General features: G+C 47.7%; 1 protein-coding gene across 3 annotated transcripts in view; it reads right to left on the minus strand.

Annotated features, from left to right (window-relative positions):
- Positions 1–27,325, minus strand: part of NCOA3 (nuclear receptor coactivator 3) — a 329,159-nt gene that overhangs the window by 235,021 nt on the left and 66,813 nt on the right. Inside the window, exons 2-3 of one of the 3 annotated variants that reach the window (XM_063958906.1) lie at positions 13,468–13,531; positions 11,629–11,728 (exon numbers count right to left, since the gene is read on the minus strand). The exons of 1 other annotated variant lie outside the window; for it this stretch is intronic. The gene's annotated coding sequence lies outside the window, so the exon portion shown is untranslated. The remainder of the gene's footprint in view (positions 1–11,628; positions 11,729–13,467; positions 13,532–27,325) is intronic. One more of the 3 variants, XM_063958905.1, reaches the window with a different exon arrangement.

The following is a 27,325-nucleotide window of genomic DNA, read 5'->3' on the forward strand; positions in this document are numbered from 1 at the left end:
CCATGGGAAACAAAATTCTCTGGTCTGATAAGACAAAGATTAAACTGTTTGGCGTGAATGCCAGGCGTAATGTTTGGAGGAAACCAGGCACCGCTAATCACCAGGCCAATACCATCCCTACAGTGAAGCATGGTGGTTGCAGCATCATGCTGTGGGGATGTTTTTCAGCGGCAGGAACTGGGAGACTAGTCAGGATAGAGGGAAAGATGAATGCAGCAATGTACAGAGACATCCTGAATGAAAACCTGCTCCAGAGCGCTCTTGACCTCAGACTGGGGTGATGGTTCATCTTTCAGCAGGACAATGACCCTAAGCACACAGCCAAGATATCAAAGGAGTGGCTTCAGGACAACTCTGTGAATGTCCTTGAGCCAGAGCTCAGACTTGAATCCGATTGAACATCTCTGGAGAGATCTGAAAATGGCTGTGCACCGACGCTTCCCATCCACCCTGATGGAGCTTGAGAGGTGCTGCAAAGAGGAATGGGCGTAACTGCCCAAAGATAGGTATGCCAAGCTTGTGGCATCATATTCAAAAAGACTTGAGGCTGTAATTGCTGCCAAAGGTGCATCAACAAAGTATTAAGCAAAGGCTGTGAATACTTACTATATGTACATGTGATTTCTTAGTTTTTTTTTGTTTTGTTTTTTAAACACATTTTATTGGATGGATCATAAAAGAATTACATTTAACAACATAGCACCCTGACAGTTTGGGTGTTTAAATAACAAATGTAATTACAGTAAATTATTACGATAACAGAATGGATCCTTTTTTTTTTTTTCTTTCCCTTTAATCTTTTTCCCCGTATTTAGGGATTAAAGTTAAGGCATATGTAGTGGGAGACTCTCGGCAACGGAGTGGCTTTCCGTCATAGAGAGTCATCAGAAGAAATAAGAAAAGAAGGGTACTCAAAGAGCGAGTGGAGGGGTACAGAGAAGCGTAGGAGGCTAAGCGTTTCCAGTCGGAAATAAAGAGAGGGGGAATAGGTAGGAATAGGAGGGGTGGCCTTCGGGGGCAGGAGGTGGTTCGGACCGTGGCTTATTGTGTCAGGTTATAAATGGGGAGGAGGCCTGTTGTAGGTTTAGCCACGGGGACCATACTTTGTCGAATTGTTTTGAGATGTTACGTATGACTGCGGTCATATATTCCATTTTGTGGACATACCATATCCGGGATATTATCACCGGCATTGGTGAGGGGGTCGGGTTCTTCCAGTCCATGGCTATTTGGCACGTCATTGCCGAGACTACGTGTCGGAGCAGTTTGTTTTGTTGTTTATTGAGGGTTGGGAGGGTCATGGGGAGCAAAAAGTATTGGGGGTCAGGGAGAATGGGGGTGTCAAACAAGCGCGAGAGCAAAGTAATGAGTTCGCTCCAGATTTTGGGGCATGTCCACCAGATATGTAAGAACGAACCGATGTCCGAACAGCCTCTCCAGCATCCATCTGAAGTGTCTGGGAACATAGTGTGTAGACGAGAGGGGACATAGTACCATCGATAAAGTAACTTGTAGATATTTTCTTTGATTCTCACACATATAGAGCTAGAGGTCGCGTTGTCCCATATATCTACCCAATCTTCATTGTCTATGGTAATTCCCAGTTCCCTCTCCCATGCCACTTTGTGAGGGGCCCGGAATGTAGTGGGGTGGTCGTCCAGTGAGGTGTAAATGTCTGATATGAGGCCTTTAGTGTTGGTGCGTTTCCAACTAATATATTCAAAGGGGGATAGATGTCTGTGGAGTAGGGTATTGGTTTTGGTGGAGTGGAAGTGTCTAATTTGCAGATAGCGAAAGAAATCTGAAGAGGGGATTACTGTTCCTTCACGGATATCTACGAATTGTGGGAAAGTGGCATTGGGTGTGATATCGTTAATGTATAGAATACCACTCGAGCGCCAAGATGTATGCGTGGCTCTACTCATTCCTGGAGGGAAGGCTGGGTTGTGAAACAATGGGATTAGGGGGGATGGGTGTGGTGCCAGACTGAACCGTCTATTTGTCAGGTCCCATATCGCTAATGAGCGACTTACTACGGGGTGTAATAGGGCCGCACGCGGGCGCTGGTTCCAGTGAAGCCACAGTAAAGAGGATAATGTAGCTAGGCCAGTTTCTTCCGCCTCTATCCCCACCCAGACCTTCCGTGTCCCACCCTCGTTGCACCATTGTGCACACTGCGCAAGTTGCGCAGCGTAGAAGTATTTTCTAAAGTCCGGGATACCCAGGCCTCCGTTTCTGGAGGGACGTTGTAGTAGTTTAAGTCTGACACGGGGACGTTTGTGATTCCATATAAAGAGGGAGGATTGGCGTTGTAGGGACTTGAAAACGTAAGTAGGGACATAAATCGGGAGGGTCTGGAATAAGTACAAGAGTCGAGGGAGCACGCTCATCTTGACGGAGTTAATTCTGCCTATCCATGATATAAAATAGCTAGACCATTCCACTAGGTTCTCCTTTATTGTCTGTAGTAAGCGGGGGTAGTTTGCTTGAAAAAGTTGGTGGTGATTGTGGGTCAGGTACACACCAAGATATTTGATTTTCTTTGTGTACCAGTTACAGGGGAGGATATTTTGAAGGTCTTGTTTGAGAGCTGCCGGGATATAAAAGTTGAGGGCCTCTGTTTTGTTGACGTTTATTTTATAGCCGGAGAACTGTGAGTATGAGCTATTCTCAGATAAGAGAGCGGGGAGAGATTGGACTGGGTCTGTGAGGGAGATCAGGACGTCGTCGGCGTATAACGCTATCTTATGTTCGGATAGGCCTGTGGATATTCCATGAATAGTGCTGTTATTGCGGATCTTTGCTGCTAGGGGCTCCATGACTAGTGCAAAGATTAAAGGGGAGAGGGGGCACCCCTGTCTGGTACCATTGGTTATCTTGAAGCTGGAGGAGGAGACACCGTTAACCATAACCCGGGCCGATGGGGAGCGGTAGAGTGCTTTGATCCCCTCTAGAAATTTTCCGGAAAATCCCATTTTGTCGAGGACTGCAAAGGCAAAAGACCACGATATACGGTCGAAGGCTTTCTCCGCGTCGAGAGCCAGAATGAGAGAGGGAGACTTCAGTTTCTGAATTGAATGTATTAGGTCTATGGCCCTTCTAATGTTGTCTGACGCCTGGCGTCCAGGGATGAAGCCGACCTGGTCCGGGTGGACCAGGCCGGGCATCAAGGGACCCAGACGGTTAGCTAGTATTTTCGCGTATATCTTCAGGTCTATATTCAGTAGTGAAATTGGTCTATAGTTCAAGCAACTAGTCGGGTCTTGGTCAGGCTTTGGGATTACCACTATGTCGGCTTGGGTTGTCTCCGGCCGGAAGGAGGCGCCCTCAAGGATACCATTAAATAGGGAGGTTAGGTGTGGGGCCAGCTCATTCGCAAAAAGTTTATAATATTGAGCTGTGAAACCGTCCGAACCCGGAGCGGCCGACGAGCGCATAGATCGTATGGCTGCTATTGTCTCCTCCTCCGAGATTCGACTATTAAGGGCCTCTACCTGATTGCCAGAGAGAGTCGGGAGGGGGATATCAGACAGGTAAGGGCGCTCCCCCCCAGGTTCGTCAGGAGATGACGGGGACAGGTCGGGAAGGTTATATAGGGAGCTATAAAAAAGACGAAAATCTTCGGCCATCACTTCAGGGTCATATGTATAGGTTCCCCTTTGTGGCGAGTACAATTTATCTATTGCACCCAACGCCTGTTTACGACGTCGTTTGTTGGCCAATAGGGTATCTATTTTGTCCATTTTGTCATAGAAACGTTGTTGCAGTTTCCGAAGGATTAGTGCCGCGCGGTTGGAAAGAAGGGTGTTGAGTTGTCCCCGGAGAGAATCTATCTGGGTGAGCAGGGACGGGTTGGGGGATGCTTTATGTTTGGCTAGTAAGGTGGCTATTTCTGATTCGAGGGAGGATATCTCCTGGGCGGCTTTTTTCTTAATTGGCGACGATTTTGCTAGTAAGGCGCCGCGAATCGTGGCTTTGTGGGCTTCCCAAAATACATTAAGTGGAATGTCGGGGGACACATTTTCGGTGAAATAGTGTGTGATCGCCAGCCTAGTTTCCTCTAGTGCTGAGGGGTGTTGTAGTAGCGAATCGTCAAGGCGCCATTTGTATGTCCTACGTGATGTGCGATATATGTCTATAAGGAGGTAGACCCCGGCGTGGTCCGTCCAAGTTAGTGGTGTGATGCCTGTATCAGAGATCAGCGGTACAAGAGTCGAGGAGATGTGGATCATGTCGATCCTGGAGTAGTGTTGGTGTGGAGCTGAGAAATGCGTATAGTCTTTGGTATGGGGGTGTTGGGAACGCCAAGTGTCACAGAGGCCGTGATGTTTCATGATGGCGGTGAGTGTGCGGGAGGTCCGAGGAAGGGCCGTGAGGCGGGGGGCCAGATCTATCAAGCAACGGGTCGATTATGGTATTAAAGTCACCACCCATGATTATACTACCCTGTGCTTCTCGTGAGAGGCGTTTAGAGAGAGAGACGAAAAACAGAGACTGGTCTTGGTTGGGAGCGTAGGCGGAAACCAGAGTAAGGGCCGTAGAGCGGAGGGTACCCATTACCATGAGGAACCTTCCATCTGGGTCTGTCACTGTCCTGGAATGTATAAACGGGATGTTACGATGGATCATAATGGCCACACCTCGTTTTTTACTATCTGCTGAGGCGAAGTAGGACTGGGAAAACCATTTGCCCTTAAGTTGAGAGTGGTGACCGGTGAGGTGTGTTTCCTGAAGGAATGCTATATCGACTTTCTCACGTCTGCAAGCACTCAGGAACACGGTGCGCTTTCTTGGGGAGTTCAGGCCATTTACATTGACCGAGAATATTTTAAGGGACATTGTCATTTACGTGGGGGAATATGGCATGTCGCCAAGTATAGTCCAGTAACGTGCGATTTGTGTCAGGTGAGGGCCACCCCTCTGAGCCAAGCAAGAGGATGAGCGGGGAGGTCAGGCAAAGGCCACAAGAAATAGAAGAAAGGAAAGAACATGGAGAGAGAGAAGAAATACCCCAAACGGGGAAACATCCCTGAGGTTGTGGGTCCCACTCCGGGGCCGCTAAGAAAAAACACTGCATAAGTAACATTGTAAACAACAGTAAGGGATTGTGGGGAGGTAACCAGGCTGCCATGTGAGAGGGTGTGAGTCACCCGGGCCATAAGGGTAGAGAATAGCTATGGCCATTTTCCATTTATATCTAGCATGGAATAATTTGGGACATTGAGAACTGTGTCCAGATAACAAAAAAATTCAAACATAAAAACCAAGAATGAGGGCAAAGGGGGGGGGGGTTGGCGTGGTGAGGAAAAAAAAAAAAAAACAGAGGGAGGAGGGGGGGGGGGGGGGGGGGGGGAATACCACAAGGGTGCAAGCAATTGTAACTTAGTTATAACAGTAATAACAGAGGATAATTACGACTTTGGAATTTGGACGGGAGTCGGTTCTTTCGTTGCCGTCGTTCGTGTCAAGGCGTGGAGGCCTTGCACCAATAGTTCGTGTACTTTTCCACATCAGGAGGTTTCTCCAGATCAGGGAGGGTCTTTATCCACGTTGCGTTGTCGATTCACCCGTGTCCAGTCGGGAAGAGGGGACTGAGGGTGTGGTGGTTTGGATGCTGAGGCCGCCATGTCAACTACAGATGATGCTGGGAGGAGATCTAGTTTTGCCAGCAATTCCTGTCCTTGGATTAAGGTCTTGACAGAGTGAACCGAGTTGTTGACCGAGACGTGTAGTTGGAAGGGGAATCCCCATCTATATCTGATCTGGTGCTGTCGCAGGACCCGGGTGACCGGCTGGAGATCTCGCCGCTTTTGGATTGTGGAGGGTACCAAGTCCTGAAAGATCTGTATCTGCATGCCTTTGAACAGGATCTCCGATGAGTCTCGAACGGAGGACAAGATCTTCTCCTTTGTGCGGAAGTAGTGGAAACGGACAATAACATCCCTTTGCGGTTGGGCGGAAGACTGTTTTGCACGGAGTGCTCTATGTGCCCTATCACAGTGACACTCTTCGTCCGTGAGGTCTGATATTAAATGTTTGAAGAATTCTCTCAAGAATGATGACAGCGATGGACTGAGGACCGATTCTGGGACGCCGCGTATGCGTAGGTTATTTCTACGCGAGCGATTTTCTTGGTCCTCTTGTCGCTCCTTGAGGGTCTCCATTTCCTCGCTCAGTCTAGTGAGCTCTCTGTCAAGGCGGTGTTGAGAGCGGCAGATGTCATCCGTCTTTATTTCCAATTCGTCCGTTCGGTTGCCAAGAGCTGTAAGGTCCGATTTAAATTCAGCTATAGCATTCGAAAGTTCCTGTTTGAACGCGGACTGTACTCCCTCTAGTAGGCTCGACATGACCGCCTGTATCTGGGGGTCGATACCCGTTTCCGACGAACACGGAGAGGAGGGGGAGCTTGTGGCCATGGTGGGGTTCTGCGGGCCCTTAGACTTTGAGCCAAAGAAGTTGGTCGGGGCTTGCGATGTTTTTTTGTTTTTGGTCATAGTGGCATATAAACAGAAAAAAAAAAAAAAAGGGGGAGGATAAAAGGTGGGGGTGAAAAAAGGGGGAAGAAAAAATTATTGATGCTAGGACACAGGTCAAGGTCCGTATAGTGAGCGGGAAGTCCAGACAGGTCAGATATTTCGACCGCGGAGTTGAGAATAATATGCCGGAGCGTTATATATAGGGTCTGACCGCTAAGCTATGGCACGTGTGGTATTTGATTATTTTGCGTTAAATCATCCTGAGAGCCATTTTGAGAGTGTGTCGGGGATATGTGGGTCCGAGTGTCATAACGCTGAGGCCGTGATTCTTCTAAGCGCCAACTCCGCAGTTGGGGTAGCTCATAGCTTGATCCCCCATTCAATGGCCCGGGCGCACATGGTTGGTATTAGAGCACTTTCATGGCCGTCGCCATTGTGGGCAGAAGTGCGAGCAAATTCTGTCTTCCTACCGGGGTGAGGTATAAGTGATGTAGTGCAGCTTATGCTTATCCTGGCTGGGTGCTAGACAGCAAGATGGCGGTTCTGGGAAGTTGTCGCAGGTCTCCGTGGCACTGGGGTGCATATAGGGGAAGGCCGGTGTGGCCGCAGCAAGTATTCACAGTATTCCAGTTGGGCCGGGTACTGAAGGTAATGCTGCCCTTTTTCGATGTGTCGTAAAGACTTCTAGGGCTGCATGCAGGTGTGCACAGCCCTCACCAGCTCGTGTCCCGGGAATCCAGAATGGCCACCGCAGTTCCCACAGGGCTGCTTTCTTCACCCCTTTTATCTCCTGCGGGGTTGTCAGTGATTTAGGGGCCCTCTATATGTATTGTGGGGTGTCCAGCTACACATGGGGGTGAGATCCGGGGTCCCGGGAGGCCCGTCACGACCGCGCTCCGATCCCGGAGCTCACGGCCGGGTTGTCTTCAAACCCCGGTTCCCGGCTGCAGGGTGTGTGTTAGGCCGCGACGGCCGGAGGCTGCAAGGGGCCGCAGGCCCGTGTCTTTGGCCTCGTTTTCTGCTGGGGGGGTCCCTCGAGGGGGACGAGGTCACCGCCGGGTGCCGTGGGCGGTCCTGAGGGGGAGAGATGGGGTCCCCGGCTCCCGCGGGTAGCTCCCGAGTCCGGCCTCGCGAGGCGCTGCAATTGAGGCCCCGGCTTCAGCTGGGGGGGAGGGGAGGCCGCAACCCGCAAGGGCAACCAAGGCCGCCCTCCGATTCCGCGGCTCGCCCCCCCGGTTCAGGTAGGTACAAGTAGAGGTGGTGAGGGAAATGCAAGGGGCTCCAGGGCACTGCCAAAGGGGTTATTTAGGGAGGCAGAAGACCCTCTGTATTTTTGTATAGTCCGGCGCCCAGCAGGAGAGAGAGCGCCCAGGCAGACTCACCGTGCAGATCAAAGATGGCCGCCGGGCGCTCGTCGGCTCCGTCCCGTGCCGCGGGACGCAGGATCTCCGGGCAGCAGAGGTGAGCAGCAGGCAGCAGGGAGCGTCTCCTAGCCGCGGCCGGCGGCGGCACGAAGGACGGAGCTCCAGGAGAGGTCCGCGGCCCGATCCGGCGGGCCCCGGAGCAACCGTCGGTGTGAGGGGGAAATTGAGGTCCCGGTCTGTGTGAGCCCCGTAGGCCGCAACCCGCAGGAGCAGTAAAAACTGCTCCCCGATTCCGCGGTACCCACGGGGACCCGGCAGTGGAAGCAGGAGAGACAGGGGGGGTGCTGAGGGTGCCTAGGGAGCTCGGAAAGGGGATTTATGGAGGTATAAAAGCCCCGGGTTGCAGGAGCTCTTGCAGGACACTACTGCCTTCTTCAGCAGCCAGGCCACGCCCCCTTCTTAGTTTATTTTTAATAAATTTGCAAAAATCTAAAAAAAAAAACTTCTTTCACGTTGTCATTATGGGGTATTGTGTGTTGTGTGTAGAATTTTGAGGGAAAATATTAATTTATTCCATTTTGGTATAAGGCTGTAACATAATAAAATGTGGAAAAAGTGAAGCTCTGTCAATGGTTTCAGGATGCACTATATGTCTGTACTAGGTGAAATGAAGCGAAGCAAAATGGAGGACACAGTTCATTCAATAAATGTTATCCTGCCCCAGATCCTGTAATAGGAAATTATATGGTAAAAAAATAAAAAGGTAGCCCCCACATCACTCACAACAACTATTAAAATCGATCAGAAAATGAAAGACACTTTGCATTCTCACATTTTTTTCCCCCTCAGTAAAGAACAGATTTTAGAGAAGATAATAAATTGTAATAGTTTCTTTAGCTGGAACTGGTTAACAGAATTCCTGCAGCAATCTTAAATGGGATGCTCCTTTCCTGAGGAAGAGCCATATTTCTGCAGAGTTGCCATAGTAACTGCTTCTCCCATACCGCCTCAAGGTCAGGCCTACACCAGAGCATCATATGCTCAGATTCTGAGACAGAGCAGCAACTGGCAGAAATACACCATCTTACCTGTGAGAATAACTTTCTTTATAGGCTAAATGAAAAAAAAAAAAATAATATGAGTATCTGGGTAACCAGACCAGTATTATTTTTCAATGTTAAAAAGTATTTATACACACACATTATATTATATCACACATTTACATACACACACAGACATGTGTAGCATCCACTCATGTATAATGTGATGGTGTGTGCCTGAGCTCTAAAAAAAAAAAAAAAATATGCACCTAATCACTCATGCTCTTTTCAATTTTTGAGCAGGCTTGCTCTAGGAATGAGCCTATGCAAAACACACAGAAATCCTACATATATGAGTCTGACAAGTAGCCTAGACACCAAGTATTTCGATAGGGTGGTACAGTAAACAGAAGGCACAATGGCAGAGTACTAGGCAAGGGCATTTTAAAAGAGGAGGGGGACCGTGTGCACCTCGTGGTAGGCCCCTCCTCTGCACAGCGCAGTAGTCTCCGGCACTCTGCCAGAGTCTACTGCGCATGCGCCGGTCTCCAGAAACATGTCGCTTGCTATATTCCGAAGACCAAATGGACCACTGCGCATGCGCAGCGTCCATTTGGCTACAATTTTCACCAAGACTGGATTCCATAAAGGTAAGTATTAAAATATGGGCGCAGTGTGTGCGGTGTGGGCCCCTCTGGACACGGGGTCCCCTGTGCGCCACACACATTGCACCCATTATAGAAACGCAAATGGTACCAGGCCACCTCTTGTATGCTTAAATAAAACAAATGTTATTTATCTCTTCATCCAGCCATTGAATTAACTTGTTGCTGTTTCTTCTTACAGTTTCTAGGTTGCAAATGCATTAATGTAGACAAGTTTGATGATATGACAAGTATCTGCACTGGCAATATTTGCACTATGTAGTAGAACTACTGTATAGGAGTATGACCGCTTATGGGTCGGGGGGGTAAGGTAAGGTTAAGAGCAGAGTGGAGGCCCGGTAAACTAGAGCAATACATATTCAACCCTACAGAAATTTTGCTATGGGAGCTCTGCCCACTTCTGCTCAAGTAGATAAATGGTTCCTCCACACTCCAACTTCACTATTGCTTATAGACTGTTGCAGATAAACCAGTTTCAGTGTTTACTGATCGAACTCAATCCACTGCCCAAATGCCTAATAGGTTCTGCAGCCATGTTGAGCAGAGTTCGGCAGAGCCTCCCCTGTCATACTCCTGAGATTTTATAGACAAAATTTTAGAATAAATAGAATAATACAAAGAACTAAAGCTGACACAGCCTGGCTGAGCTGCCTTCCACAATGGGCATGCCCTCTTGTAATGATGCGGCCATCACTGGACTGCTCATCCCCAATGCATGTGTAAAAGTACAGTGATCACATTTCGTGTGTAGTGGGCCACAGCACTGCTGCACACGTGCGGCCTGCTGACCATACATGTGTGAGTTGGAAGTGCCAGGGAGCGATCCTTCTCCCGGGTTTTTATGAGGAATGTAGTCTGGAATATAGGCTACAACAGTATTCTGGAGTTTGGCAAATTGGTCAAGAAAGAAGCCCCTATAGGTGTGTGTGATGAGAGAAGTGACAATAGATTGTAAGCTTGCGAGCAGGGCCCCTTCTACCTCTATGACTGTTTGTTATTACTCAGTTTTGTCTTCTTATTGTGTCCAGTTGTAAAGAGCAATGGAATTTGCTGCGCTGTATAAGAAACGGTTAATAAAAAATAAACTTGAAAAGTATGTTGGAGCCATTCAAAACCACCACAGAACACACCCCTCAGACGAAACGCGTTACACGAACATTGCTATTGCGATCTGACGTTGTTTGGTACTTGGTGTCCATGAGCTCATACCCCTAAAGAGGGAGGACAGCATGTCCATAACATCCAACCTCACAAGGCCACTTTTGCTTATGGAAGGCTGTTTTATGTATTTTACTGATATATTAAAATATTATTAAAATCATTTATAAACAAATACTATAGATATCGAATGTGAACTCTGGTATGTGGGTCTCACTGTAGAATTGAGAAGACTAAATCACAAACCTCCATCATTGAACCCATTACCATAATGCGTATAAAGAGAAAAAGATGTCACTAAAGTCATACTTATATAAAAGTACTATTAGCTGGAGAGCCCTAAGACAATATCACGTAGCATGTCATTTGTTCTGGTCCGCAGCTGGCAAAGGACCTCGTTTGGGAAAGGATACATATAATACATATACAACATTAACAAAAAAACACCCGATAGAAGTTCTGTCCCTGTTCTGTTGTTAGCAAAAGCAAGATGCATGAGAATACAGCATTCTTGCCCATTTTTCTTCTAGCATACATCCAGGAGCTCTGAAAACCAAGGTTTAAAAAAAAAAAAAAAAAAGTGGGGCAATCATTTTATCAAGTACTGCCAACATCAGCACACCGTAACAGGAATTCAATTACATCATATTCCTGTCATTTAAGGTGCGTTCACACATCGTCGTTCACAGACATATCGCGTCGGCCCTGCAGCACAGCCATGGCCAATATAGCTACAGATATATTGGTGCATCGCTGCCTGTACACTTTCTGCAGCAGTCGGCGGCGATTGACAGCTGAACTGGGCGGGCGCATGTAAACACCCGCCCAGTTCGTGACGTCCCGCCTCAACACACTGCCCGGTCCGTCCATAGATATACAGTATCTTCAGATCAATTGATCAACATATATATCTACTAGTGTGTACCCAGCAAAAGAGGTTAATGATGTGGGCGTGGCTTCATTGCTCCATCCTCAGCAGATAAGCCCTCTCTTAAGTGCAGGAGGTCTCCTCATTCAGGTGTCTCCTATACATGGAAGAAGAGGCAGGTATGAACCAGAGCCTATTAATTTACATGTGGTAGCTTTTTACGTCATTGACAACACTTATTCCTAGTTAATGGATAGGCTCCTTACATGGTGTGCAATCAACAGATGCTCTTTAAATCAGGGGTGGAGAAAACACTGCTGGTATGAATAGGTCTTTAATTTCTAATACTTGACCCAATTAGCATCTTAACTGACTGCTCTGTCACGTGCACACAAACGCTCCTGTGGCACGCAGAGGTGAAACGTCTCTCACATACAGCACAAGGCTGACTGACAGATGGACACTCATCTCCCCTAAAAATGCTTCAGAGAATGAATCCAAAAAGACTTTCAATCTATCTGGAGAATGGGTCCCATGTATGCAGACTTTTTGGAACATTTATCTCAATAAAATCTATATAAAAAGGAGATTCAACGCTTCAATGCTCAGTTGTTTTATCTTCCGTCTGAAAAAATAAACAAAAGAAAAACCTGCCACTACAAAAACACCCTACTTTTTTTTTTTTTTTAAACTTAAAATATAAAGAAAGGAAAGAAATTAAAAAAAAAAGGACGCATTAAATGTTTTCTTCACGGTTCAAACTATTTTTTTCTCTGAAATGCTCATGTGGGGCTATTTATATGCCAATGACTCATTTTAAGAAACACTGAATTTTTGCCATGTCAGATATTCAAAGCATCAGCAGCAGAAACTAGCAGTGGAAAATTCCAGTTATCTTCTAAAATATTCTGCTTTTTCTAGTGCATGAGCAGAAATAAGAAAAAGCAGACATTTTGGTGGCTGGCTGATTAAAAAAAAAAAAACACACACACACACACACAACCCATAAGTTATACACAGCATTCCTATACAGAGATGAGCTGCATCACCAAACCGTAAGTTACATATATAAAACACTCCATCTAGATTACATAGATCAGAGAAGTCACCAAGCAGTTCTGAGGACATATATATATTTATGTATAAGACCACAGAAATCCAAGAATTAACTATAATAAAAATACAGTAGGAGGTAAATTACATAATAATAATAATAATAATAATAAAAAAGTTTTCCTAATGAACAATAAATTGATAGATAAGATCAGGACTCACAGGGGTAATTTCAATATGTAATGGCTATAGAGATGCAAGGGAAAACTATATTCACTGGATATGTATTACAATAATAAAAAAAAAAATATATATATTTTTTTTTAAATAGTTGATAACAAAATTGCCATAACATGAGAGATGAAAGTATACATCTCCATACTGGTAGCATATGTCTCTTGTACCCATATTTTTTACTATTTATTTTGCCTGTGATCTAGATGTTGGTAATGGGACACAGTATTTACACCTCTGGAAGGATTAGATGAAGATGACAGTACTAAAAGTAAGATTATTATGCTTAAGGACATGTGTAATCGATGCTACTTCCTGCAGTGCGCTCCACTCACTAGCACTCTGAATATAGGCTCTGCAGAAAATGGATTACCAACACAAGACACTATTCTGTCCATGGACTGTCGAGTATTTTCTAAAAACGCTTGTGCACTCCTGTCCTCTTAAAGGACCACGGTCAAAATGCAGCTACAGTGTAGTTAATATACAGACAGCCAGGTGTCATCGTTAATATATTACACTTTGTGATAATCTGTCTTTGCTCACATGACAAGTTGAAGCTACATCATTTACATAATGGAAAATATTAGGAGGTTTGTAAGACAATACCTTCATCTTGTATATGTAATTCATGAAGCCACAGTAGCTGCTACCATGCTGGAGTTTACGGAGCCTGTCGGAATACAAAATGACAAACTACTTCAGTTTGAAAACTCAGCTTCCCTCACAGGTGCAACACACAAGAAAAAAAAATGGGAAAAAAAATGTATATTAATTGCTTAATATAAAATCAGGTGCTTTTGACTGGGCTGGTTCGCTGTCAAATGGGGCGATAGTCCATCACCCGGATACAGAAAGAGTAAAACAGTAATAGAGAAATGGATGACGCAATTCAGATTGGTCATCCAAAATCCTTCAGGCAGTGTATAGATGTTAGTGGGACATCCAATCTTAGGGTAAACAGTTACCAGATTCCCTTACCGTAAGGGAGCCAGCCTCTGACCAGGGCATTGCCAGACTATTCTGTGGGACACTGCAGTTGTTGAGCCTTGGGGAGATTCCAGCATTCACCACTGTGGACACTTAATAAAGGGAGAACCACGGCAAATAGTGTGCAGGACAGGAGTTTACACTGGACCCTCTCTAGGTGGAATACCCAGCCTAAACCAAAAGGAACCTGGTAACTGTTTACCCTAAGACTGGATGTCCCACTAACATCTATACACTGCCTGAAGGATTTTGGATGACCAATCTGAATTGCATTATACTATTACTGGCTTAAGGGCCCTACACACTAAAAGATTTCACTGAACGATATGAACGTTTAATTCATTCATGAACAAGATATCGTTCATAGCTTTCAGTGTGTAGGCACCAACGCTGAACGATGCACGGCCCTGCGCTCGTTCATCGTTGGTGCCGGGTCGCTTATGCATGCAAGCCAATATGGACAATCTCGTCCATATTAGCATGCAGGACTATGGGGCCGAGTGACGAGGGGGAGTGAAGGAACTTCACTCCCCCCGTCAACTCCTTCCCCCGCCGTCAGGTCGCCCAGCTCGGCGGCGGGTTGCAGAGTGTGTAGGGCCCATTACTCAGCTTGCCCTAAGAGAAACTAATTTGTGGTCTAGAGACTGGCATTGAGGCTCTTTTTAATCCATATTCATGAAGGTTTTACATATATGTCATTACATTTTTTTTTTATTAAATGGATATCAATTGTTCTTTGAAAACACCTGTGATAATTATACTCTTTCTGCTGCGGGGTACACTGGGCTCCACAAGGAAAGACATAAGGGGTGTAGAGTAGGATCTTGATCCGAGGCACCAACAGGCTCAAAAGCTTTGACTGTTCCCAGAATGCATAGTGCCGCCTCCTCTATAACCCCGCCTCCCTGCACAGGAGCTCAGTTTTGTAGTTGGTGCCGCAGATAGCAGGCACATAACAGAGGGGCTGCTCTGGGCAGCCCTAAGAAGAGCTTTTTTTGAGAAGAAAAGTGAAGACTTCAAGGGCTGCAGCTGCGTGTACATGTCTAGTGACATTCACTGCTGCAGCTCCATCTCTCCCCAGCGGCGCTGTACACTCCCGAGCCCTGGGTGCCGGGTAACTACAGCAGGAGGCTCCGGTTTTCTTCTGGCACACACAACGGGGACTCTCCGGGACCGCGTGGCCGCGCTTCGGGAGGTGGTAAGTGGGTCCCGCTCGCAGGACCCGTGCTTTATCGCGATCTGGCTCGGTCGGTGGGAGGCGGGCCGCGCGCGCTGGCGGTGAACACTGTGGCAGTACAGGCGATCCCACTAGATCACCAGGGCATGGGTGCAGGTCAGGTTCTCTCTTAAAACCTTACTTTGTGTGTGTAGCCCGCAGTACCTGGTGGTTTTGCCAGCAGAGGGGATAAGGCTTAGACCTGGAGCCCCTCCGCCAGCCCCAGGGCGCCATTTCCAGCAAATGTTCCCGCCCTGGAGCTGCATATCTGTGTCTCCCTCACTCCCTGTCAGTGTTTGGGCATCATTTCTATCAGCTACACTGTTCCTGGGACTGCTTGGGCAAATCCTCCTTTGTAAAGCCGCCTGGTTGACAGCGCAGTGACTTTACATGACACTTAAGTATTCTACATGTCAATTAGACAGTGTTAGTTAAGAAAGAGTGCATTTAGTCAGGGTTCTCTGGTACAAGTACCCTGTGATATACATCCAGTTCTTACTGTGCAGTGTTATATCTATTGACTACTTAGATATAGATTAGAGATAGATAGATAGATAGATAGATAGATAGATAGATAGATAGATAGATAGATAGATAGATAGATAGATAGACTGGTCCAGTGCAGTATTATTGTTAGTAATAACCTCTGTATTGTTTAACTGTGACTATATGTGTGTGCATTAGCTTGCTGAGTGGTTTCCATTTCGTGTCTCTCACTCAACTGGCTATACCTATATTCTATAACCGGAGGGAGCTTGGTGCGTCAGGTTTTATAATTATATAGGATTTTCACAAGATATACTTTAATACGTATTTTTCTCTGTGATTTTAGTCACCATATCTCTCCTGTGCGGGGGTTTGGGTAAGAGGTATTGTGCTGCTGACAATTGTACTGTGTTACCTGATACTGCAAGTTATATCATGTCTGCTTCTGAGGGTAACGGGTCTGGGGCTGAACACACTGCTGGTGTTGCTGAAGCCACAGATCCCTATGAGGTGACCATAGCAGCTGTGGGCTCTGGTTCTGGGGGCTCCTTGCCCCCCAGTGGGACTGTGGCAACGGGGGTGCATAATGACCCACCATGTGCTACTTTCTCCACGCTTCTACATACGCTAGTTACTAAACTAACACCCCCTTCGGGGCCTCCTATGCCGGTGCAACCGTATGTGGTCCCTGCAGCTAACCCGCCGTGGGCGGATAATTTGTCTGCTCAATTGAAGAAGTTGAACCAGTCCTTGACTACTAAAAAGTCTGACCCTCGCTCGCCTAAGACCAAGGGGTCCTCTAAGCGAGCGCTTACCTCCTCACAATCCACTGCTGTCACCGACACCTCGTCTGATGAAGATGGCGCTTACACTGAACCCACAGATTCTGAAACAGATACTGCTGAGGGGGAGGGTAGTTCACATGTGGATGTTCCTGATCTTTTGGAGGCTATTAAGTTGATTTTACAGATTACGGATGATCCCGAGCCATCCACCCCTCCTAAGAAACCAGATAGGTTCAAGCGTCAGATGGTGGTTAAACAAGTTTTACCTCACTCTGACCACCTAGTGGGTATACGTCAGGAACCCTGGGGAAACCCGGGAAATAAGTTTGTGCCTCAAAAGAAGATGCTGGCTCGCTATCCCCTCGCGCCAGAGCTGTCTAAAAATTGGGAAACGCCTCCTATAGTAGACTCACATGTGGCTAGGATGGTGGTTTCCTCAACTCTACTTGTCACTACCGTCACGTCTCTAAAAGAGCCTACGGATAAACGTGTGGAGGGTTGTCTAAAAGCGATTTACACCCTCACAGGTGCTGTGCAAAGGCCCACTATTGCAGCAACATGGGCTGCAGAGGCTATTGAAGCATGGGCCCTAGAGTTAGAAGCTGAAATCTCTTCTGACCATGCTAGACAATGCTTGTCATATTTTGTCACAGCTTCTCACTATATTAAAGAGGCGGCTTCTGATGCCGGTATCCTAGCAGCCAAGGCCTCTACTACATCAGTCCTGGCTCGCCGGATATTGTGGCTGAGATCCTGGTCTATGGACCTGGATTCTAGAAAAACCCTGGAGGTACTCCCTTTCAAGGGAGATATTCTGTTTGGGGAGGACTTAAATAAGATAGTGGCTGACTTGGCTACTGCCAAAACTGCCTGTCTGCCAAGTACCGCTCCTTCTGTGTCGAAGGCTAAAGGTACGTCCTTTCGCCCCTTTCGTCCTTCAGGTAAAGCAAAAGGTCAGGCGTACAACAAGCAGGCCCGCACTTCCAAACCTGGTAAGCCAAAGCCCAAAAGAGCCTGGCCTGCCCGTTAGCCAGCTTCTAAGACCGATAAGCCTGCCGCATGACGGGACGGGCCCCCCCCTGGGGAATCCCAGGGTGGGGGGCTGGCTTCTAGGGTATACCCAGGAATGGTTGAAGACCACTTCAGATGCCTGGGTACGGGAAGTCGTCACTCGAGGTTACGCCATAGCCTTCAAAAACCGACCCCCCTCATCGATTTTGCCGGACAGACGTCCCGTTGGACCAGACAAAGGCAAACACTCTACATTCGGTGGTACAGACCCTCTTGGATACAGGAATCGTAGTACAGGTGCCTCTTGCTCAGAGGGGCCGGGGGTACTATTCTCCGCTGTTTCTGATCCCGAAACCGAATGGGTCCTCCCGGCCCATTCTCAACCTCAAGGCATTGAACAGGTTTGTGAAAGTTTCCACGTTCCGTATGGAAACCCTTCGCTCTATAGTTCTGGCCTTGGAACCTGGGGACTACATGGTCTCCCTGGACATACAGGATGCTTACCTGCATATTCCTATAGCAGTGTCACATCAGCAATACCTGATTCTAGCCAAGTGGGACGGCCTGCCTCACCGGATCAGGTCTCACATGATCTCATTGACTCCGGAGGTCCGTCTGTCGCTGCACTGGTGGCTCCAGGACCAACGATTGTGCAGGGGCCCTCCCTTCTGGATATCCGACTGGGTCCTGTTGACGACAGATGCCAGACTCAGAGGTTGGGGAGTGGTGCTGGAGCAACACTCCCTTCAGGGTCAGTGGACCAAGGAGGAATCTCTCCTCTCGATCAACATTCTTGAATTGCGGATGGTCTTCAATGCGTTGACCCTGGCCCAGCATTTAATTCAGAACCGTCCTGTTCAAGTACAGTCGGACAACGCCACCACAGTGGCTTACATAAATCATCAAGGCGGCACTCGAAGCCGTTTGGTAATGAAGGAAGTCTCACGGATTCTACGTTGGGCGGAACGCCATCTACGGGCCATATCAGCAATATTCGGGACGGGAGTCCTGAATTGGGAAGCGGACTTTCTCAGTCGTCAGGACGTACATGCCGGCGAGTGGGGCCTCCATCCAGAAGTGTTTCAACTCCTAGTGGAAAAGTGGAGTCTTTCAGATGTAGATCTGATGGCGTCTCGACACAATCACAAGGTTCCGGTCTTCGGAGCAAGGAAAAGGGATCCTCAAAAGCAGCATTCGTGGATGCGCTGGCGGTGCAGTGGAGGTTTCGGCTGCCGTACGTGTTCCCTCCGGTGTCACTCCTGCCCAGGGTAATTCAGAAGTTCAAGCAAGAAAGAGGAAATCTGCTTCTCATAGCGCCGGCGTGGCCCAGACGGCACTGGTTCTCAGACCTGCAATGCCTATCGTCAGACCGTCCTCTTCTACTTCCACCACGCCCAGACCTCCTCGTTCAGGGCCCCTGTGTCTACCAGGACCTAGCCCGGCTATCTTTGACGGCGTGGCTCTTGAAGCTTCCGTCTTGAGGGCTAAGGGTTTTTCTGAAGAGGTCATTAAAACGATGTTGCGGGCCCGGAAACCGGCTTCTGCTCGGATTTATCATGGGGTCTGGCATTCCTACTTTGTTTGGTGCGCATCTAACAATTATGACGCTTCCAAGTTTAGTACAGCCAAACTTTTGGCTTTTCTGCAGCAAGGCCTAGATTTAGGCCTGCGTCTGTCCTTCCTCAAGGTTAATATTTCTGCCTTGTCGGTGTGGTTTCAGAGAAAGATTGCGACCTTACCTGATGTGCATACCTTTACTCAGGGTGTGTTGCGTATCCAACCTCCCTATGTCCTGCCTGTGGCTCCTTGGGACTTGTCGGTGGTTTTGGAGGCGTCACAAGAGTCTCCGTTTGAACCTCTTGGTTCAGCTGATCTTAAGTGGCTTTCCCTTAAGGTGGTGTTTCTGCTGGCTATTGCTTCAGTTAGAAGAGTGTCGGATTTGGGTGCCTTGTCTTGTAGTTCCCCATATCTGATATTTCACCGTGTCCGGGCGGTTCTTAGGACTCATCCCGGATATTTACCTAAGGTGGTTTCTTCGTTCCACCTTAACCAGGAGAATGTGGTTCTGGCACTTGTTTCTCCTGATCTGTCTCCCAAAGAGCGGTCTTTGGATGTGGTACGGGCTCTACGTATCTATGTGAAGAGAACTGCTTCTATTAGGAAATCTGATTCTCTCTTTGTGCTGTTTGGATTTCACAAACGGGGCTGGCCTGCTAACAAGCAAACTTTGGCCAGATGGATTAGAATGGTGATTGCACATGCTTATGTGAGGGCTGGTCTATCAGCTCCTGCTCACATTACGGCCCATTCTACTCGGTCTGTTGGACCTTCTTGGGCGGCCCGCCGTGGTGCGACCCTTGAACAATTGTGCAAGGCGGCTATGTGAACATAGTGTTCACTCTAGGCTGTTTTAGCAGGGTGCCGCGCACTGACCGTTTTTTAGCAGGCAAAACCCGCCCTGCCCCTTTCGCGGCGCCCTGCTAGAACAGCCGCCCGCTTCCTGCCCTCCCGGCGTGTATAGATGCCGTGCGCATGCGCGCGGCATCCATTCACGCATTGGGAGAGGGCTGGGGGAAGCCCAGCACCGACGGAGGTGATGGGTACGCCCCCAACAGTGACGTCGCCGGCCACAGACGCTCTCTATAGTAGCGTCTGTGGGCCGCACCGCCCCCTAAAATTACGTGGGCGTGGCCGCGCCCCCATTTCGGCCGCGCGCGCGCACATGTGCCCACGGAGTCCGGCGCCATGCCCCTTTTCACTCCTAGAGTGAACACTAGAACACATTCATAAGGTTCTATGCCTTCGATACTGCCGATTCCCAGGATGCTTCCTTTGAACGCCGGGTTCTTGTACCCGCTACAGTGCGTCCCCTCCCATAAGGAACTGCTTTAGGACATCCCCTATGTCTTTCCTTGTGGAGCCCAGTGTACCCCGCAGCAGAAAACGAGTTTTATGGTAAGAACTTACCTTTGTTAAAACTCTTTCTGCGAGGTACACTGGGCTTCACAAGGCGCCCACCCTGACGCACTTAGCTTCTTTGGGTTGGTATGGCATTAGCCGCTGACACTTCTCCTGTCGTGAGAGTGTGGTGTACGTGGCTACTAACCGTTGTCGTCTCTTTTCCTGCTACTGCATTGGGCTGGTTAACTAAAAACTGAGCTCCTGTGCAGGGAGGCGGGGTTATAGAGGGGGCGGCGCTATGCATTCTGGGAACAGACAAAGCTTTTGAGCCTGTTGGTGCCTCGGATCAAGATCCTACTCTACACCCCCTATGTCTTTCCTTGTGGAGCCCAGTGTACCTCGCAGAAAGAGTTCTAACAAAGGTAAGTTCTTACCATAAAACTCGTTTTTGAGCGCTGTTTTTGTATGTTTTACTCTAGGTGCAACATACAAAGCTGCTAAAGTGTGTGCGACTTACCAGTAACATTAATTCTACATTCACCTTTTCATATAATTCAACAATTGATGAAACATGTCACTTTATGGTCTAGTAGGGAAAACGGTGATGGGAAACACACTTGTAAAGTTATAAACAATGTAGATTGGTTAAATTGCACGTCAGACAGCATAACATACATTCACGAGGAGGCTTAAACAGAAATCCGCGTTAACTGCTCTGATCAGAGATGCTGCAAAGCAGGTAACTCATAGTAACGGGAACTTATTCCAGATTCTATGAGTTGATATATGGTAGCGGGTAATTGACCGCACAAAGAAAAGCGTCTGTAATTGAATAGCCCAAGGGTGTTAAAACCTAAGGCTACCACCTTTTGACATACACTGTAATTTACCACCGCTAATTGAATTCAGCCTATTATGTGAACATATTCTGAGCTGTTAATAGCAAAATAAAATAAATACTAAATTAGAGGAGGAATATCTACAGCAATTTTCCCACTTATTCTATGTAGAATTGAATCAGAGCTGAAAACCCCAACCTTAGTCTAACCAACGAAAAAACTCCTACCTAGAAATATAGGGGGGCGACTATTGTTTAATGGGCACACATAAGCGCATATCACCCATCATTTTACACAGGGAAATATGCAACTATTTTGGCGCCCATTGTTTTATCGCACCCTGCAGAAATGGGCTTGGCCACGTAAAATGGCTAAACCTGACTAAAGTTCTGCATGCAAAAAAAAAAAAAAATACTAATGAGGCGCTCAAACAGGTTACTTTTTGCACATTTCTCCTTCACAGCATGGGGTACTGAGAGAAGAAATGCCGACGCCAGCAGCTGTTCGCACCCGAAAGTAGCAACAAATGAATTGCTCCAATGGGCACCAGGTGACAGCTGCCAGCACACACAATTAAAATTACCCAAAAAAGTCAGTACCGGAGGACCCCAAAGGAGAGATGTATCAAATCTTCAAAAAAGATAAAGTGCCCACAGCGACCAGCTTCTAGTTAACTCATTTCGTACACTGTGCCAGATAAAGGTTAAGTGCTAAATGGCCACTTGATCGCTCTCAAAAGATTGATATATCTCCCCCTAACAGTAGGCGTGGAGGCCACACATTAAACAATTGATCAATTAATTTTCAGAGAATTGGAAGGGTTTACATATTTTTAGGAGGGTGCGGTATTGAAGGTCGACCACACTTAGGTCGACAGTGTCTAGGTCGACCACTATTGGTTGACAGTAACTAGGTCGACAGGGATTCTAGGTCGACATGAGTTTTTTAATCTTTTTTGGAGTCATTTTCACCATACAGTAACCGGGAACCCCAATTAGTGCACCGTGTCCCCTCGCATGACTCGCTTCGCTCGCCATGCTTCGGGTAAGGAGCCTCGCACAGGTTACTGTTACCAATTGTAGTCCACGTGGATCGTAAAAGTATGAAAAAGTTCAAAAACGAAAAAAAAAAATATGTGAAAAAGCTCATGTCGACCTAAACACCGTCGATCCAAATCATGTCGACCTAGAGACCGGATACCTTTTAGGTGATCTATACCTCCCCTGATGATGCATTCCATTCCACAAATAAACTTGCTCCAAAAAGTGGCTACTTTACACCTGCTCACTATGGGGGATATGTTTCAAGCCCTGGATAGACAGTGTAAAGAGATAAAGTACCAACCAATCAGCTTCTTGGGGGAAATTCAATGAAATTGTTTTGGACACTCACGGAGCAATTTAATTATTGTGGCCCCCCATTAATTATCTTGTTTGCTGCGCTCAAATAGACTGGGATTAGCGGTGTATATAGTGGCTAAACCTGTCTCAAGTCCTTGTTAGGGCGCCTAAACCACAGACTTTTTGCACCTCAGGAAGCAGCAAGAAATATGTACCCCCACAAATCGCACGCCCGAACGGAGCAACAATTGAATTGCGCCATCTAGTGGCAGCGTGTGGAAAAAATAAGATTTTACTTACCGGTAAATCTATTTCTCGTAGTCCGTAGTGGATGCTGGGGACTCCGTAAGGACCATGGGAATAGACGGGCTCCGCAGGAGACATGGGCACTTTAAGAAAGAATTTAGATTCTGGTGTGCTCTGGCTCCTCCCTCTATGTCCCTCCTCCAGACCTCAGTTAGAGAAACTGTGCCCGGAAGAGCAGACAGTACAAGGAAAGGATTTTGGAAATCCAGGGCAAGACTCATACCAGCCACACCAATCACACCGTATAACTTGTGATAAACTTACCCAGTTAACAGTATGAACAACAACAGAGCATCATATCAACCCTGATGCAACTATAACAGAACCCTTATTTAAGCAATAACTATATACAAGCATTGCAGAAGAAGTCCGCACTTGGGACGGGCGCCCAGCATCCACTACGGACTACAAGAAATAGATTTACCGGTAAGTAAAATCTTATTTTCTCTAATGTCCTAGTGGATGCTGGGGACTCCGTAAGGACCATGGGGATTATACCAAAGCTCCCAAACGGACGGGAGAGTGCGGATGACTCTGCAGCACCGATTGAGCAAACACAAGGTCCTCCTCAGCCAGGGTAATCAAACTTGTAGAACTTTGCAAAGGTGTTTGAACCTGACCAAGTAGCCGCTCGGCAAAGCTGTAATGCCGAGACCCCTCGGGCAGCCGCCCAAGAAGAGCCCACCTTCCTTGTGGAATGGGCCTTAACTGATTTAGGCAGCGGCAACCCAGCCGCAGAATGAGCCTGCTGAATCGTGTTACAGATCCAGCGAGCAATAGTTTGCTTTGAAGCAGGCGCCCCAAGCTTGTTGGAAGCATACAGAATAAACAAAGATTCTGTTTTCCTGACCCTAGCCGTTCTGGCTACATAAACCTTCAAAGCCCTGACCACATCAAGTAACTCGGAATCCTCCAAGTCAGTAGTAGCCACAGGCACCACAATAGGTTGGTTTATATGAAAGGATGAAACCACTTTCGGCAGAAATTGTGGGCAGGTCCGCAATTCTGCTCTATCCGCATGGAAAACCAGATAAGGGCTTTTATGTGACAAAGCCGCCAATTCTGACACACGCCTAGCCGAAGCCAAGGCTAATAGCATGACCACCTTCCACGTGAGATATTTCAATTCCACCGTTCTGAGTGGTTCAAACCAGTGTGATTTCAGGAAACTCAACACCACGTTAAGATCCCAAGGTGCCACTGGAGGCACAAAAGGGGGTTGAATATGCAGCACTCCCTTTACAAACGTCTGAACTTCAGGCAGAGAAGCCAGTTCTTTTTGAAAGAAAATGATAAGGGCCGAAATCTGGACCTTAATGGAACCCAATTTTAGGCCCAAAGTCACTCCCGACTGTAGGAAGTGAAGGAAGTGAAGGAAACGGCCAAGCTGGAATTCCTCCGTAGGGGCATTCCTGGTCTCACACCAAGCAACATATTTTCGCCATATACGGTGATAATGTTGAGCCGTCACGTCCTTCCTAGCCTTTATCAGCGTAGGAATAACCTCATCCGGAATGCCTTTTTCTGCTAGGATCCGGCGTTCAACCGCCATGCCGTCAAACGCAGCCACGGTAAGTCTTGGAACAGACAGGGCCCCTGTTGCAACAAGTCCTGTCTTAGAGGCAGAGGCCACGGGTCCTCTGTGAGCATTTCTTGCAGATCTGGATACCAAGTCCTTCTTGGCCTATCCGGAACAATGAGTATTGTTCTCACTCCTCTTTTTCTTATGATTCTCAGCACCTTGGGTATGAGAGGAAGAGGAGGAAATACATAGACCGACTGGAACACCCACGGCGTCACCAGTGCGTGCACAGCTATCGCCTGAGGGTCTCTTGACTTGGCGCAATACCTCTGTAGCTTTTTGTTGAGGCGCGATGCCATCATGTCCACCTGTGGCAGTTCCCACCGACTTGCAACCTGCGTGAAGACTTCTTGATGAAGTCCCCACTCTCCCTGGTGGAGGTCGTGCCTGCAGAGGAAGTCTGCTTCCCAGTTGTCCACTCCCGGAATGAACACTGCTGACAGTGCGCTTACGTGATTCTCCGCCCAGCAATGAATTCTGGTGGCTTCTACCATCGCCACCCTGCTCCTTGTGCCGCCTTGGCGGTTCACATGAGCCACAGCGGTGATGTTGTCTGACTGAATCAGAACCGGTTGGTCGCGAAGTAGGGACTCCGCTTGACGTAGGGCGTTGTATATGGCCCTTAGTTCCAGGATGTTGATGTGAAGGCAAGTCTCCTGACTTGACCACAGACCTTGGAAATTTTTCCCCTGTGTGACTGCCCCCCACCCTCAGAGGCTTGCATCCGTGGTCACCAGGACCCAGTCTTGAATGCCGAATCTGCGACCTTCGAGAAGGTGAGCACTCTGTAGCCACCACAGGAGAGACACCCTGGCCCTGGGGGATAGGGTGATTAACCGATGCATCTGAAGATGTGATCCGGACCACTTGTCCAGTAGATCCCATTGAAAGGTTCTCGCATGGAACCTGCCGAAGGGAATGGCCTCGTATGATGCCACCATCTTTCCCAGGACTCGCGCGCAGTGATGCACCGACACCTGTTTTGGTTTTAATAGGTTTCTGACCAGTGTCACGAGTTCCTGAGCCTTCTCCATCGGGAGATAAACCCTCTTCTGGTCTGTGTCCAGAATCATGCCCAGGAAAGGCAGACGAGTCGTAGGAATCAACTGCGACTTTGGAATATTTAGAATCCAGCCGTGTTGTTGTAACACTTCCAGTGAGCGTGTTACGCTGATCAGCAACTGCTCTCTTGACCTTGATTTTATGAGGAGATCGTCCAAGTATGGGATAATTGTGACCCCTTGCTTCCGCAGGAGTACCATCATTTCCGCCATTACCTTGGTAAATATTCTCGGTGCCATGGAGAGACCAAACGGCAACGTCTGGAATTGGTAATGACAATCCTGTACCACAATCTGAGGTACGCCTGATGAGGTGGATAAATGGGGACATGAAGGTATGCATCCTTTATGTCCAGAGACACCATAAAATCCCCCCCTTCCAGGCTTTCAATGACCGCTCTGAGCGATTCCATCTTGAACTTGAACCTTTTCAGGTATATGTTCAGGGATTTTAAATTCAATATGGGTCTGACCGAACCGTCCGGTTTCGGTACCACAAACATGGTCGAATAATAACCCTTTCCTTGTTGAAGGAGGGGAACCTTGACCACCACCTGTTGAAGATACAATTTGTGAATTGCAGTTAACACTATTTCCCTCTCTAAGGGGGAAGCTGGCAGAGCCGATTTGAGGTATCGGTGAGGGGGCATCTCTTCGAATTCCAGCTTGTATCCCTGAGACACAATCTCTATTGCCCAGGGATCCAACTGGGAGTGAACCCACTTGTGGCTGAAATTTCGGAGACACGCCCCCACCGGGCCTAGCTCCGCCTGTGGAGCCCCAGCGTCATGCAGTGGATTTAGTGGAAGCTGGGGAGGACTTCTGTTCCTGGGAACTAGCTGCGTTGTGCAGCTTCCTTCCTCTGCCCCTGCCTCTGGCAAGAAAGGACACACCTCGAACTTTGCCTTTTTGTGATCGAAAGGACTGCATTTGGTAATACGGTGCTTTCTTAGGTTGTGAGGAAACATATGGCAAAATTTTTTACTTTCCAGCGGTAGCTGTGGAGACCAGGTCCGAGAGACCCTCCCCAAACAATTCCTCACCCTTGTAAGGTAAAACCTCCATGTGCCTTTTTGAGTTGGCATCACCTGTCCATTGCAGAGTCCACAGGACCCTTCTGGCAGATATCGACATAGCATTTATTCTAGTGCCCAGTAGACTAATGTCTCTTTGAGCATCTCTCATATATAGGACAGCGTCTTTTATATGCCCCAGGGTCATTAATATAGTATCCTTGTCTAAGGTATCAAGTTCCTCAGATAAGGTATCCGTCCATGCTGCTACAGCACTACACACCCAGGCCGACGCAATTGCCGGCCTTAGTAAGGTACCTGAATGTGTATAAATGGACTTCAGGGTACCCTCTTGCTTTCTATCCGCAGCATCTTTTAGGGTGGCCGTATCCTGTGACGGCAGGGCTACCCTCTTGGATAAGCGTGTTAAAGCTTTGTCCACCCTAGGGGAGGATTCCCAGCGTAACCTGTCCATTGGCGGGAAAGGATACGCCATAAGCATCCGTTTGGAAATCTGCAGTTTTTTATCTGGAGATTACCAAGCCTTTTCACATAACTCATTTAGCTCGTGTGAACATATGAACCCTCTTGTCAGGGACTGGGGTTTCCTCTGTGATGTGCAACACATCCTTAATTACTATAATCATATAACGGATGGATTTAGCCAATTTAGGCTGTAATTTTCCATCATCGTAATCGACACTGGAGTCCGAATCCATGTCGGTATCAGTGTCAACAATTTGGGATAGTGGGCGCTTCTGAGACCCTGACGGCCTCTGCGACATAGGATCAGGCACGGGCCGAGACCCTGACTGTCCTAAGGCTTCAGCTTTATCCAACCTTTTATGCAAGGAATTAACGTTATCATTTAAAACCTTCCACATATCCATCCAATCAGGTGTCGGCGCCGTCGGAGACACCACATTCATTTGCTCCC

This window comes from Pseudophryne corroboree, chromosome 3, assembly GCF_028390025.1.
Source record: "Pseudophryne corroboree isolate aPseCor3 chromosome 3, aPseCor3.hap2, whole genome shotgun sequence".
Lineage (NCBI taxonomy): Eukaryota > Metazoa > Chordata > Amphibia > Anura > Myobatrachidae > Pseudophryne > Pseudophryne corroboree.